The sequence below is a fragment of the Dermacentor andersoni genome, chromosome 3 (assembly GCF_023375885.2).
Source record: "Dermacentor andersoni chromosome 3, qqDerAnde1_hic_scaffold, whole genome shotgun sequence".
NCBI lineage: Eukaryota > Metazoa > Arthropoda > Arachnida > Ixodida > Ixodidae > Dermacentor > Dermacentor andersoni.
This window is the reverse complement of record NC_092816.1, coordinates 95,592,256-95,608,323: the sequence shown is the minus strand read 5'-3', so window position 1 is coordinate 95,608,323 and position 16,068 is coordinate 95,592,256. Positions and strand designations below refer to the sequence as shown.

At 50.1% G+C, this 16,068-nt stretch overlaps 1 protein-coding gene and 1 non-coding gene across 2 annotated transcripts in view; both read left to right on the top strand.

Moving 5' to 3' along the window:
- The window catches only part of LOC126541994 (SEC14-like protein 2), a 114,058-nt gene that overhangs the window by 23,500 nt on the left and 74,490 nt on the right, over positions 1-16,068 (top strand). The gene's annotated exons all lie outside the window — the stretch shown is intronic.
- On the top strand, positions 116-302 carry LOC126542564 (U2 spliceosomal RNA). Its single transcript, XR_007601826.1, has one exon. It is a non-coding gene; the product is annotated as a U2 spliceosomal RNA (small nuclear RNA).

Genomic DNA, 16,068 nt, shown 5'->3' with positions numbered 1-16,068 from the left:
GCCGGCACCGCAGTTACGGGACCGCCACCGCGGTAGAGCGGAAGGAAAGGAGATACGCAAGCGCTTCGAAAGCCGACAAAGAAAGGGCGGTGCGAACGCAGACATGGTTGACGTAAAGCCTTTAGGTTGACGTTGATGAAAGTGCAGTATCTGTTCTTACCAGCTTAATATTGATACGAATTGTATTTGGACCTAAGATATTACACTCATTTTTTGCAAGTCAGCGGAGTGCTTAAAGCGTGCTTCACCTCCGCCGCGTGTCGGCCCGGTATTGCACTATCTTCGATATCGGCCCAAGTATGGGGAGACATTCTCGATCTACATCGCTTGATAGACGCGCGCAATTTTTTTTACAGCGAAGCTATTTACGCGGACCCTGGGCCGTCGTTGTCCGAGTTCGCTAGAGCTATCGTCATCAGCAATGGCTCCAGCGTCGTCGTCTTCTTCCACAGCTGGCTCAGTTGCCGTTCGTCATTCCAGCGTAGAATTTTTAGTCTGTTGTAATGGGGAGGCCGCGCTTACGGGGGTATGAGCCATCGCTGAAGGGGGTATGAGCTATTCATCGTCGCACGTGACGGACAGATTTAATTTTGAAGCGCAAGTCTGGGATTGTGAGATGTAAACGCCGTCATATGCCGTCAACTCAAGAGCAAGCAATCCAAGATTCAACGTCTCCAGACAAAGCACTGCAAGCGGAGGAGGCACGCCAAACAGTGCAGACACAAGAGACGACAACTCAAGATCAAGCGGTATAAGACACAAGACCAACCTAATACATTACACACAAAATGAACAAAAAGAAAACAATCAGATGGTTTTCGTCTCACGTTAAACCTTGCTCTCATACTTGCGCACAGAAAAGGGGTGGAGCAACTTGTACGCAAGAAAAAGCACGAAAAAGCAGACAGAAACCTTACGCGCAAAACAAAAAGAAGAAAACGCTGGTAGAGTCACAAAAAAAAAAAGCACTCCTAAAGCATGCTGCCCATGCGAAGCACGCAAAAGCGAAAATGAGGTGAAAGAGTGGTGAAACAAAAGATTTAAAATATAGACTGCTTGCGAAGTTTGACTTGCATGGTGTAACAGTTGGTGTAACTAACACAGCTTCGCTGTTCGACCATCTTCACAGACTGAAGGGGCGCTGACATTTTCTTTTTTTTTTTTCAGAACTTAGCCTTATATACAGCTTCCTGTAAAAACGAATCTTGCGCTTCCCCTCGTATTACTCACGGCTGTATACTAGAATATCTTGGTTTGTCTTTTTTACCTCCCAAAATAATGTCTCTGCTCACTTCGATACTAAATGTCCTCAGCCCACCCCGTCGCGTACCTCGGGCGCTATATATTTAGCTCTTGGTAGCGCGCACTCCAGTATACCTCGCCAGCTGGATCCGCGAAACGGAAGGGGGGGGGGGGGGGCGAGGGGGAGGGAAAAGAAGAAGCTTGGCAAAAGCAGGGTGCACTGTGTTAGCAATAGACACATCGTAACTCTCTGAAACACGCGGGAGGTTGGCAAGTGCTGCAGCCACGAACGTGCGGGGTGAGCGCTTCGTTGCGCGGTCACGGGCGCCTCGCGGAGGTCAATCACGCCGCGGCGAATATCGGTCGGCAGCCGACAAATCAAGCAGCGACCTTACTACACAGAGAGCGTGCGTGCCGTTGTCGTACTGTATTTCTTTTGTTGGTTTTTTTTTTTTTTTTTTTTGACGTGCGGACGCCGCTGAAAGACTGCGCGTAAGTGAAAGCAGGGCGGTGATTGTTCGACAATGGGCTCGGCGTTTTGCGAGCGCTCGGGCAGCACGGCGATGCGGGAGCCGCTTGTAACCTGGACTCAGTCGAGAGGCGGACAATAGGGACAGGAACGGCAAAAGTAATAATAGTAAAAGTAATAGGGAATGATAAAAGCAAAAGTAAAAGTGAGAGAAAGAAGAAACAGTCAAATAGTTGCAGTAGAAAGGAAAAGTACGTAAGAAAGCGCAGAACGCACTTAGGACACCACAGGACCTACGCGACTTTAGAAACAGCGAAATCACCGAAGTTGCAGATATTATTGCCCTTCGCGGTAACTTAGTTTCTAGGGACTTTTGCTCCTCAGCACGAGTTCACGAAATTGCTCACGCCTTATTTTGCTAGGCACGTGTATTTTAACGCGAATGCATTAAGGGCCACGTGTCGCAGAAGATCCGGTGTCGGCTTCCGGCGTCCCCGTGACCGAAAATTCCCGTATATATTTAGGTACATATGTATATGTCATGCCTTTTCATATGACATGCGGTATATGCGGATTAGATGGCCGCACAATTCCATCCCTGAAGATGCTCATACCTTGTCTTGCATTCTCGACAAAGTTGTTCCTCCGATTCTCGAGAATGACAGCCCACTGTTGTAATCTCAGTGCTGACGCCCGTTATTGCAAATGGGTCGCAAGCCCCGTGGGTAGCGTTGGCCTGGCGGCCTGGGGCACAACTGGAAGCATCCGAAGGTCCCGGCAAAGCATGAGTCGACTGGTAACAGAACAACTTGTTTATTCTAACATCGCAAAAGAGCGGCCGGTCAGGTCGACCGAAGTGGAGAGACGGGAGTGCACGTTACTCAACAGAAGAAATCGGAGCCTCTCTCTCGGCGTCCGGGGGCAGCAGCTCTTATACTCTCGGAGTCGAGAGCAAGAGGAAGGCCTCGTGACGAGACCACGTGACGGCGGGGCACGGACACGCTGAGAGACATGTTGAGACGAGTGTAGTGACGCATCCGCCGAACAGGCGCCGGTCAGACCTCCTCGCTTCACACTTGGGGAGCTCCTCTCCCCGGCTGCCGCGCTTTGACAAGCGTGGGCACACACACACACACGCACACACGAAGACACGTGGCACTGAAACACGCCTGGACGCGCTTGGCGGGGAGGCTTTGCGGCAGCTCCGAACGGGCCAAAATGTCCGCCGCTTTGAACGAAGCCTCGGCGTCCGTAGCATCCGCGCCGGCTATACCGCGCGTCGTAGGCGAAACGTAACACCACAGACAAATGTCATGAAACGAAACAACGACACCGCATTTCTTTTATGTTAAATCATCTCAGACTGAAATATTAGAAGTGCGTAACAATAACGGCAACCTGAAGCTGATGCAAATTTTTGGCCGGGCTGTGCACAACCTCCGGGATCGGCCCATGCAAGAGGCCGCGCATTTCTACCAGAAAGCTCACCTACGTGCATAGCGCTCGCCGTCAGCGTCTCTCGGCAAGCGTTACGCTTACATGCGCTTCAGTTGGCGGTAAGCGTGAGAAGCAGTCAGTGATCTTTGAATGCTATCGCGCTCCACTCTTAAAGGCGAAACTTAAGGGTCCTCCAAATTTTTTTGTAGTCTAATGCGATATCGAATACTATTGGAATAAAGCTAAGCAACGTTATAGTGGTGCAAAATGCTCCTCGCAACTACTGTGACAATGTTGCCACGTTGCATCGCTTACGTAGGGAGTTTGTACGCGCGTAAGATATTAATAAATGTAATCACTAGTCAGTTCTGCTCAAAATCGTGAAGTATAATAAACAAGAGCGCTGATAAAGTATTTTACTGATCCAACGTAATAGCTCTTCGTGTCACTGTATTCGGCACAGAAATCCATGTCGTAGCATGCAAGAGAGAAAGAATGAAACCTTTATTTGAAGTCGTGACTTGTCAGTCGAGGTGGAAGGGTCCCTTATTCCAGGAAACCTCTGGCTTGGATCGCCCTCTGGGCCCGGGCGACTAGTTCGCGCTGGTCGACCAGGTCCGGCTTGGAGATCGCAGCCTCCCACGTTTCAGCGAGGAGGTTTGGATCTGCGTCTGCTGCTATTAGTTGTGTCGCTGCGATGCTTGCTCGGGTGTTCTTGCATTGCAGGAGGAGGTGCGCCAGGGTGTCAGGCACGTTGCAGTGCCTGACATGCAAGAAAATAGGATTCAAGGGGCCCTGAACCACTTTTTATCGAAGTCGATAAATGCATTTGAAGTGAACTTAGGCTATATCATAAATAATTTGCCTCAGAATGTGCTTCAATGCGTTCAGCAGAAGCGGAGTTTTTGACATTCAAAGGCCGCCTACGAAGAAGGTGCTTCCGCTCCTTCTTCAGTGCCTTGCACTAGGAAGGCTACGGTGGAGCGAGGTGTGCCCACAACGCTCCGCCTACTGAACCGTGGCGCGCAGTTCAAATTTGATTTTGAATGTTCACGTAACGTCGCTCTTTCAGATTTTGGCGCCTACTACGGGCCCAACGCGGTTGGCCTCAGCGAGCCGCAGCGAGCCGCGGTGAGCTCAGCCGGCGTGTCTAGAGACCTTAAGGGCCGATTTACGCTCGAGCCGCCCATCGCCGCAAGCAGCACCGCACGCTTGCGGTCGCGCGAAAAATTGTACGTATCCAGCACTTGTGCACAAATTACCATTTACACTGTGTGCACAGTGTATACCTGTATACACAGTATATACCTGTATACCTGTATATGTATACACAGCGTAAATCGGCCCTAAGCCGGCGGTTCCATCATGGCAGCCCGCACCGGCCGCGGCAACTATACTCCGTTCAACACATCGCAGTCAGCGCTGTGGAAGCTACGCAAGAAGTCCGGTCACGAAAAGTTATCACTCTGCGCGTTCCCTCCATGATTAGCTGCGCGCCAACAGCGTTCGCTCGCGCGAGCATGCACGTGAGGCTCCTCGCGACGAGTCGCAAACAAAAAACCCTAAAAGAACAGCAAAAAAAAAATAATCTAAAACAACGCATTAGCAGCTGTATACCACAGTGTGTTTGTTTCTAATGCTTAAACCTTGCTTCATTCAAAACTGAGCCTATATAGAAAACAGTTGCGCACAATTGCGGTCAAAAATGCATCGAACTATGTTTAAGTGCGAACGAAGCCACTGCAAGAAGTCTCTCTAGCCTCCACTGCGTTGAGTGCTATGTATGGAACGGAGTGTATACACGCTACGTAGCAGACCGCAGCTACACGCAACTGCAGTGCGTATTCGCAGCATTTGCTTTGTACGCGACAGGGCTTCAGTGCGCGCTCGCGTTCATATGCTCCAGTCTAGCCATGCCACGTGCATGGCTTGGACCGGCTTTGTCCAGCACCAGCTTGACCGACGGATAGTAGCCACAGCCAACTTGCGCATTTTGAAGCGCTATCAAGAGCTCAATACAAAGCCAAGTGAGCCAAGGAGTCTATAGCCAGGAGTGGCCGGAAGTGAACGTGCGCTGACAAGCGAGCTTGTGACCTTACGTTAAGTTTCCCGTGGGTCGAGCCTTGTTGAGCGTTCAAAACTAGTAAAAATTAGCGAGACCCCACGGCTACGGCACCGATAAGCAGGACGGCCAAAGTTTAATTCCTACACAGGCGGCCGCGGTTGAGCATGAGCAGATAGTCAGCTTCATTCGCAAGAACGTAAGTGCTATCGAAATTCGAAAGCAGAATTTCCCTTCCCTTTCAGCCTGTCAATAATTAAACTACGATCATAAAAAATTCGATTTTTTATTAGCGTATTATTGTGCAAAAACTACGTGGGAACAAGTTAGGACTGATTACAACGCATTCTTTAACTTCAGCTTTCGGCACTCGCTGTAAAGTCCGCGTCAAGTCAGCTTGTGTGCTGATACTCTTGTCACACGAAAAGATTTAGTAGCATTTTCCTCTAGTTTCTTTCGCATTCAACATCATTAGTTTGCTGCTACACTGAGATATTTCTAGTCGTTAGATGAGAAGGACATCGGCAACCGTATGGGTTAGCCCCATTGTGTTTCAGAACCTAATGTGAACTCTTCCCCGCACAGCGGCTGGGACAATTGCAGGAAAAGCAAGACTGGCGAAAACCTCTGAATGTCGAGATCAGCGCCTTTCCCGTTGCTTCCTTCGTTCTTGTCCGTGTCTCTCCTGCGCTGTTACTTAACATGGCGGGGGTATTAGTTTGGTCCTGCCTCAGGTTCATGAACGGACACGTAGCCGTTCTACATTGTGCTTCTGAGTTGTTATTGGCAAAGGTGTCCTACTTCGAATTTTCCCGCTCACTTTTCTTTTCTCCACGATAGTATATGTATTCTATATGTCGCTCGGGCAGCCAGGTGAACGCTCTTTCCCTCTCGTGAGGTGCCTCTTACACCGGTACCACACTAGCACTTTCGATCGCCAATCAAGCCCGATCCGGATCGAAATTCTCGACAGCCATTGGCTCCCTCACGCAGCTTGCGCAAAAGAACCAATCGCGACCGAGGAACTCGATCCGGATCGGCCTTGATCGTGATCAAAAGCGCATTCCAGGAAGCCACCAAAGCACCCATGGGAATTGAAAATTATACCTCGCGGAAATCTTGGCGTGGAGCCGACGACACCAACCGTTTTTATAAATCGCACACTGCCCTTTTTCTCAAATCACACAAAATAATCGCAGTTATCATTGCACTGTTGTCCGTCTTCTTTGTGTTGTCCCTTCTGCACACATCATTGCAGATTAGTTATTCGCTAGCGCGTAATGTGGAGGAGGAAATAACTTTATTGCGTGCCCTGCGAGGCCAAAGGCCCCGCCTAGGTAACGGCCAGGAGTTCGTGGGTCCTGGCAGCATCCTCGGCACGCTGGACGGCCCATAGTTAATCCTCGAGGGCGTGGTTGAGCAGCGCGGCTGAGCAGCGCGACTTCCCAGCGCGTGCGAAGGCGGTTGCTAGAGGCGGCGTTCTCTTTGTTGTTATATATCCCTCGGCATTCCCATAATATATGCTCCAGAGTGGCTCTGAATTCACATATGTTGCATTTGTCCGTTTTATATATATCCGGATATATGATGTGCGAAAGTGCAGGGTTCGGATACGTCATATAGTTTGTAACTGCCGCCATGCGACAGACTGCTTTTTTTGTCAATTGTGGGTGAGGTCGCGGGAATATCATCATCATCATCATCATCATCAGCCTAGTTACGCCCACTGCAGGGCAAAGGCCTCTCCCATACTTCTCCAACTGCCCCGGTCATGTACTAATTGTGGCCATGTTGTCCCTGCAAACGTCTTAATGTCATCTGCCCACCTAACTTTCTGCCGCCCCCTGCTACGCTTCCCTTCTCTTGGAATCCAGTCCGTAGCTCTTAGTGACCATCGGTTATCTTCCCTCCTCATTACATGTCCGGCCCATGCCCATTTCTTTTTCTTGATTTCAACTAAGATGTCGTTTACCCGCGTTTGTTGCCTCACCCAATCTGCTCTTTTCTTATCCCTTAACGTTACACCCATCATTCTTCTTTCCATAGCTCGTTGCGTCGTTCTCAATTTCAGCAGAACCCTTTTCGTAAGCCTCCAGGTTTCTGCCCCATATGTGAGTACTGGTAACACACAGCTGTTGTACACTTTCCTTTTGAGGGATAGTGGCAACCTACTGTTCATGATTTGAGAATGCCTGCCAAACGCACCCCAACCCATTCTTATTCTTCTGGTTATTTCAGTCTCATGATCCGGATCCGTGGTCACTACCTGCCCTAAGTAGATGTATTCCCTTACCACTTCCAGTGTTTCGCTACCTATCGTAAACTGCTGTTCTCTTCCGAGACTGTTAAACAGTACTTTAGTTTTCTGCAGATTAATTTTCAGACCCACCCTTCTGCTTTGCCTCTCCAGGTCAGTGAGCATGCATTGCAATTGGTCTCCTGAGTTACTAAGCAAGGCAATATCATCAGCGAATCGCAAGTTGCTAAGGTATTCTCCATCAACTTTTATCCCCAATTCTTCCCACTCCCGGCCTCTGAATACCTCCTGTAAACATGCTGTGAATAGCATTGGAGATATCGTATCTCCCTGTCTGACGCCTTTCTTTATAGGGATTTTGTTGCTTTCTTTGTGGAGGACTACGGTGGCTGTGGAGCCGCTATAGATATCTTCCAGTATTTTTACATATGGCTCATCTACACCCTGATTCCGTAATGCCTCCATGACTGCTGAGGTTTCGACTGTATCAAACGCTTTCTCGTAATCAATGAAAGCTATATATAAGGGTTGGTTATATTCTGCACATTTCTCTATCACTTGATTGATAGTGTGAATATGGTCTATTGTTGAGTAGCCTTTACGGAATCCTGCCTGGTCCTTTGGTTGACAGAAGTCTAAGGTGTTCCTGATTCTGTTTGCGATTACCTTAGTAAATACTTTGTAGGCAACGGACAGTAAGCTGATCGGTCTATAATTTTTCAAGTCTTTGGCGTCCCCTTTCTTATGGATTAGGATTATGTTAGCGTTCTTCCAAGATTCCGGTACGCTCGAGGTTATGAGGCATTGCGTATACAGGGTGGCCAGTTTCTCTAGAACAATCTGACCACCATCCTTCAACAAATCTGCTGTTACCTGATCCTCCCCAGCTGCCTTCCCCCTTTGCATAGCTCCTAAGGCTTTCTTTACTTCTTCTGGCGTTACCTGTGGGATTTCGAATTCCTCTAGGCTATTCTCTCTTCCACTATCGTCGTGGGTGCCACTGGTACTGTATAAATCTCTATAGAACTCCTCAGCCACTTGAACTATCTCGTCCATATTAGTAACGATATTGCCGGCTTTGTCTCTTAACGCACACATCTGATTCTTGCCTATTCCTAGTTTCTTCTTCGCTGTTTTTAGGCTTCCGCCTTTCCTGAGAGCCTGTTCAATTCTATCCATATTATAGTTCCTGATGTCCGCTGTCTTACGCTTGTTGATTAACTTAGAAAGTTCTGCCAGTTCTATTCTAGCTGTAGGATTAGAGGCTTTCATACATTGGCGTTTCTTGATCAGATCTTTCGTCTCCTGCGATAGCTTACTGGTTTCCTGTCTAACGGCGTTACCACCGACTTCTATTGCGCACTCCTTGATGATGCCCATGAGATTGTCGTTCATTGCTTCAACACTAAGGTCCTCTTCCTGAGTTAAAGCCGAATACCTGTTCTGTAGTTTGATCCGGAATTCCTCTAGTTTCCCTCTTACCGCTAACTCATTGATTGGCTTCTTGTGTACCAGTTTCTTTCGTTCCCTCCTCAAGTCTAGGCTAATTCGAGTTCTAACCATCCTGTGGTCACTGCAGCGTACCTTGCCGAGCACGTCTACATCTTGAATGATGCCAGGGTTCGCGCAGAGTATGAAGTCGATTTCATTTCTAGTCTCACCATTCGGGCTCCTCCACGTCCACTTTCGGCTAACCCGCTTGCGGAAAAAGGTATTCATTATACGCATATTATTCTGTTCTGCAAACTCTACTAATAATTCTCCTCTGCTATTCCTAGAGCCTATGCCATATTCCCCCACTGACTTGTCTCCAGCCTGCTTCTTGCCTACCCTGGCATTGAAGTCGCCCATCAGTATAGTGTATTTTGTTTTGACTTTACCCATCGCCGATTCTACGTCTTCATAAAAGCTTTCGACTTCCTGGTCATCATGACTAGATGTAGGAGCGTAGACCTGTACAACCTTCATTTTGTACCTCTTATTAAGTTTCACAACAAGACATGCCACCCTCTCGTTAATGCTATAGAATTCCTGTATGTTACCAGCTATTTCCTTATTAATCAGGAATCCGACTCCTAGTTCTCGTCTCTCCGCTAAGCCCCGGTAACACAGTACATGCCCGCTTTTTAGCACTGTATATGCTTCTTTTGTCCTCCTAACCTCACTGAGCCCTATTATATCCCATTTACTACCCTCTAATTCCTCCAATAACACTGCTAGACTCGCCTCACTAGATAGGGTTCTAACGTTAAACGTTGCCAGGTTCAGATTCCAATGGCGGCCTGTCCGGAGCCAGGTATTCTTAGCACCCTCTGCAGCGTCACAGATCTGACCGCCGCCGTGGTCAGTTGCTTCGCGGCTGCTGGGGACTGAGGGCCGGGGTTCGATTGTTGTATTCATATAGGAGGTTGTGGCCAAGTACTGCACCAGGGTGGCCAATCCTGCTCTGGTGAGAGAGTGCGTTACCGGTTCTGGTCACCGGGATCAGGCCGCACTCCAGGCCTGTTTGTGCAATTTTCTCAACACACTTTTTTTTTTTTTTTTTTTTGTATTTTCCGGTGGAGAATAGCGCGGCACCGGGGTTTGAATCACGGTCCTCTTGCACTGGAGACGGATACTCTACCGTCCCCGTAGAAGTTAAATTAAAAATTAATTTATGGGGTTTTACGTGACAAAACCACTTTCTGATTATGCACGCCGTAGTGGAGGACTCCGAAAATTTCGACCACCTGGGGTTCTTTAACGTGCACTTAATTCTAAGTACACGGGTGTTTTCGCATTTCGCCCCCATCGAAATGCGGCCGCCGTGGTCGGGGTCCGATCCCGCGACCTCGTGCTCAGCAGTCAAACACCATAACCACTGAGCAACCACGGCGGGTCCCGCAGGAGTTGTACGCCTCATTTAACCTACAGTGGTGCCCTACTTGGTCAGTCAAGGTGGACCAATCTGAGCTCGGTTATACCGCATGGATGGCACTCGGCTAGAGAACCTGGTATTTACGACCTGCACATGTGAGTGTGAGGCCATACATATTTGAAGATATATATCTTTCTTTTCTTTTTCTTTTTTTTCTTTTTTAGGAGGGTTCCCGTACAGTGATAAAATAAAGGAAAAGACATTAAATGAAAGAAAAAAAAAGAAAGAAAAAGGGGCGAAAAAAAAAAACCTGGAATATGCCCCTCTGTAACCTGTAGTGTTTCGTGATGTCATTATATGTCGTCATTCTGTCCTCCCACTCCAACTCATTTACTGCACCGTCACGTTCGGAAGGTGTCGGGGCGTCACTTGCGACTGGGGCTCGGTCCGTAAGCCCTCGAGTCGCGTCGTGTGTCGCCTCGTTGTTGCCGTCCTCCGCGAGGGTGGGAGCGGGTGTCCATGTGATGTATATCTTCCTTTTGCAATCTTGACCTCCCGCAAGAAGAATGCGTAGTGCCTCCGGGGAGATTCGGTGGTTGGCAAAGTTTCTTATTGTCGTCTGAGAGTCGCTGACTATCACGGTTGCGTTAGTCTGAGCTACTGCGAGCGCTATGGCTACTTCATCCGCTGTCTCGGTGCTTGTGGTGTGTATCGTCGCGTACGCCTTACACTGTTTCTCGCTATCGATTACGGCTGCCGTAAACCCTCCTCTGCGACTGTATCGAGCCGCGTCTACGAAGACTGCGTCCTTTTCGCTGCCGAATTTCTTCTGTATCTGCTTCGCTCTGTTCTCTCGTCTGTCGTTATTGTGTTCTGGGTGCATGTTCTTTGGTATGGGGGTATTACCATTGTTTTCTTCGTCTCTCTCGGGATGTCCATCTTGACACCGTGCTGTGTGTGGTAACCTATGTCTAGCCTCTCTAGGATGTGTCTTCGTGCTCTAGTCTTAGAGAGGCATTCATATTGTGCCGTACATTGCGGTTCAGTGAGCTCGTCTATCGTGTTGTGTAGGCCTAATTGTGACAACTTGTCTGTGCTGGTGCTGGTCGGTAGCCCTATGGCTAGGTTGTATATTTTCCGAATGAGACATTCTAGTTTGATCTTTTCCGCGGCCTGCATTTCAAGTACGGCGCTACGTATACTATTCTACTTATTACGAAGGCCTGTATTAACCTGATCGTGTTTTCCTCTCTCATCCCGCTATGTTTGTTTGCTATCCTTCTGATTAGCTTCATGAGTTGCGCTACAGTTCGCTCCAGTCTTCTGAGGGTTTCTCTATTGTTGCCCTTGGCTTCGATGAGGAGCCCCAATACCTTGATCCTGTCGACCTTGGGTATGTGCTTCCCATCGGCCGTCTTTAACTGTATCTCCTCTCTATGGGCGAGATCTTCACTGTAGTTGCCTGGTTTGTGACCTCTGCGAGTCGGTCTGCACAGCAACAGCTCCGATTTCTCTGCCGAGGAAGTTAGCCCTGTCCACTTTAGATATCATTCGATTGTTCCGACCGCTGTTTGAAGCGTTTGTTCTATTTGTCGATCACTTCCGTTTCTCACCCATCGGGTGATATCGTTAGCGTATAAGGTATGATTGAGTCCCTCGATTTCATGTAGCTTGGATGGCAGCCCGATTAGCGCCAAGTGGAAGAACGAAACATTTGCCATGCACCCTACTGTACCGAAACGACAAAAGAAACGGATACGACTTTCTCGGAGAGGACAGCTTCGCGCAGTTGAAGAAAAATTCATCCTTGTCCGGGGGGTATCGAACCCGAAACCAACGCTTTTCCGGGACGATCGCTCTAACATTCGAGCTAACCAGGGCGAGGTCGAACGAATTGACAACTCGAAGTGTAGGGACACAGAATGTTGCCGAATGAGGGCCCCTATTCAGAAAACGCTCATACGCTATTGGATTGGATTGGAGACAACTTTATTTGTGCCTGCAGTTGGGCGCTCGTGCGCCCCGACGAGGGCCTACGTCATGCACGAAGTCGCCGTTACTCGACGCGGGTCTCCGCTCACCGTTGCCGGCTCGCTGGGCCCCTGCCTATCGAGCGCCCAGAGAACCTGCTGGACAGGCCAGAGCTGTTCGTCTTGGTCGTAGCTCTCCGTGGCTGCCTCGAGCCGCGGTGGATCGTTCTTGATTTTGCTTCTTCTGGATTTTTAACGCAGTCCCACAAGATGTGCGTGTAATCTGCCGTCCACCTCCGGCAGGCTCTGCATTTATCGGTCGGATATGTCTCTGGGTACATGCGATGCATCAGTCCCGGGCTCGGTAGCGATCCGGTCTGGAGCTGTCTCAGTAGTACCGCCTCCGCTCGACTCAGCCTTGGGGGCGGGGGTGGGAGAGTCCTGCGAGCCGGGCGGTAGGCCTTCGTGATTTCGTTGTAGTCCGTCATGCAGTCCTTGGTTAAGAACCACGTCGGACGGTCGGTCGCCGGGGCGCGATTGGTTAGCGCTCGCGCCGCTGCGTGCGCCGTCTCAATGCGGTTCTCATTGCGTTCCGACACATCGCCCGCGTGCGCTGGCCAACCACTTGAGTCTTATTTTGCTGTCTTGTAGTTTGGCCGCTCGCAGTACGCGCTCGGCCTCCCTGTAGATTTGGCTTTTGGCAAAGTTCCGCACCGTCTGTCTCGAGTCACTGAGCACCGTGTGGCAGTCTGCTTCGGCGATGGCCAGAGCGATGGCTACCTCCTCCGCTTGTTCCGCTCCGGCGCTTCTCACGCTCGCTGCCGTCCTCATGGCGCCGGTTGACGCCTTTATGACGACCGCTGCGAAGGCGTTCCTTCGCAGGAACGCCTTAGACCTGCCCTTCGACCTGCCCGTCGTTGGCGTGCTGGTCGACGAGAGCCTTGGCCCTCGCCGCTCTTCTTCCCTTGTTGAACTCGGGATTCATTTTCTTCGGTATGGGGTCGATTCTGGTCTGGCGTCGGACCTCTTCCGGGACGGGGAGCTTTATCTCCACCTCGTTCGAGCGTTTTTTTCCCAGGTCGTCCAGTATCTTCCTCCCGGCTTTGGTCATGGACAGCCGCTCCAGTTGAGAGGTCCGTTGCGCTTCGGCTATTGCTTCGAGCCTACTGTGTATGCCGAGTTGTAAAAAGCGGATCGTGCTTGTGGACTCGAACAGGCCCAGCGCCGTCTTGTACGCTCTTCTGATGATCATGTTGATTTTGTTACGTTCGTGTTGTAGCCATCTGTGGTAGGCTGCAACGTACGCAACGTGGCTGATGATGAAGGATTGGACGAGCCTTATTAGGCTCTCCTCTCTCATGCCAGCCTTCCGGGAAGTGACTTGTTTGAGGAGTCGAATCGCGTTGGTTGCTTTTTCCGTGAGACGGGTGATGGTTTCGCCGTTTCTTCCGTGCTTTTCGATGACCATGCCTAGGATCCTAATTTTGCCGACCTCGGGGATTACGTTGCCGTATTTGGTTACGATTCTGATTTTTTTTTCGTATTCGCGTTGCCTGGTGTTGCCTCTGCTCTTTTTGGTAGGTGGGAGTATGAGAAGCTCCGATTTTCTCGACTAACCTCTCAGTCCCGTGCCTTCCAGCTGCTCCTCTATTGCGTCGACGGCGGCTTGCAGCGCGCCGTCGATGTGGGCGCTGCTGCCACCGGTCACCCACAGCGTGATATCGTCCGCGTAGATGATGTGCCTGACGTCTTCGGTGTACGCGAGCTTTTAGGCCACTCCGATCATTACCAGGTTCAAAAGCATCGGCGAAAGGCCCTATCCCTGCGGTGTGCCGGTGCTCCCGAGCTTCTTCTCTTGCTTCTGTAGGTCGCCTGCTCGCAGCTCGGCGGTCCTGTCCATGAGGAAGTCCTTGATGTAGTTGTAGGATCTTTCGCCCATGTTGAGCTTGGAGACTTGGGACCGAATAGCGAAGTGTTTCACCTGCAGGTCGAGCCCTAGGATTGTTTTGTTGTCGCGGGTGCTGCCGCTATCGTCGATGATTTGGTATTTGAGCTGCAACATCGCGTCCTGCGTGCTTAGGTGCTGTCTGAAGCCAATCCAGGTACAGCCCTTCTCGTTCCATGTAGGACGCGATGTTGAGCAGGACGTGCTCCAGCACCTTGCCCACTCAAGACGTGAGCGAGATGGGCCGGAAGTTATCCGTGTCCGGTGGCTTCATCGGCTTGGGGATCAGGATGGTCTTGGCCGTCTTCCACAGCTTTGGCAGCGCGCCCGCTCTCCAGCACTTGTTGAAGTATTTTGCGAGGTTCTCAATCGAGCCGTCGTCGAGGCTCTTGAGCGCCTTGTTCGTAACGAGGTCCGGGCCCGCTGCCGACCGGCTGTTGAGGTCGTGCAGGGCCGCGTGTACCTCCTCGACGTCGATGTTACGATCGAGCTTCACGTTAGGTAGGCCGCCGAATGGCCCGTGTTGTTCGGTGGGTGTAGTCGGCAGGTATTTGTCGTTAATGCGCCTGGTGACTTCGTTTGCGCCGTGTACTGAGACCGCCCGATGTATGAGCCTGGCGAGTCTGTCCCTTTGGTGCGACTTGGTCTTGGTTTCGTCGAGGGCCCCTATTCTTCTTGTCGTTTGCTTCTAAAGGTGGCTCAATGCCCTCGTTCTCGCGCAAGTACGCGTTTGTGTTTCGCTGCATAACATTTACGTGTCTTTTTAGCGAAACGTCTTTTTCTTGGCGTCCGCTTCGCCTGCGTTCAGAGCCCAATACCTCGACAAGTCGCTTGACCCCACCTGTGGAACTTGCGACACGTGTGAGCCAGCCACAGCACGCCATCTGCTATGGACATTTCCTGGCCTATCCTCACTGCGAAGAATCTACCTTGCTGGGTTACATGGCTCAGTCGTTACACTAAATGACTGGATCCTTCCAAGAGGGATCCCTGAACGCCGCAAAGATATATATACGACAGCTTGCTTCGCTGCCTATTCAGGAGCGAAACAATTCACCTAATCAAGGCACCTCGCCGGGAAAACCACTGGGGTTGCCTTTTGATATGTGTGCAATTATTTTTTTTTTTTCAATTATTAAACGTCTTTCTCTCTCTCTCTCTCTTCGGCAGTTGGAATTCATTTCCGCTCCCTGACACGCACTTTCTGCTAAACCCTACCTCACCCTGCACACTTAGACGTAGCAGTTCTCAGTGATCACGTGACCTACTAGGTGAAGAAGCGACGACGAATGCCAAACTCAGGGGAAGAAGTCAAGAAAGCTTCGCTTTAATGCATTTAAACCCGTGTGCCCTTTGCGCAACAGTGGCACATTTACTCTGGCCGATTGGCCAAGAATGGACACGCACTCAATGATCCATACCCCGTGCAGAAGTTGTCATTTGAGGTTCCATGCTCCTTTGTGCCGCAATATCACATGCAATGTGGGGTATTGGCGGGGAATGGGCACATATCCAGTTGTGCATGATTTCGAGAATTTGTAATGGAGGTATCGGGGGCCGTTACAAATTCGATACCCACCACAATTAGAGTTATTGCGCTAAACCACATTATTGTTAGGGATACACAACATTTAAAATCGTTTTGTATGACACTAGGACAAAGTGTCTGTATGTACGTGTCTGCGTGTATTTGTTCTTGTGTGTGCGTGTGTGTGTGTATGTGTGTGTGCGTGTGTGTGTGTGTGTGTGTGTGTGTGTGTGTGTGTGTGTGTGTGTGTGTGTGTGTATGTGGGTGCGCGCGCGCGTGTTTGTGTTTGTGTGTGTGTGTG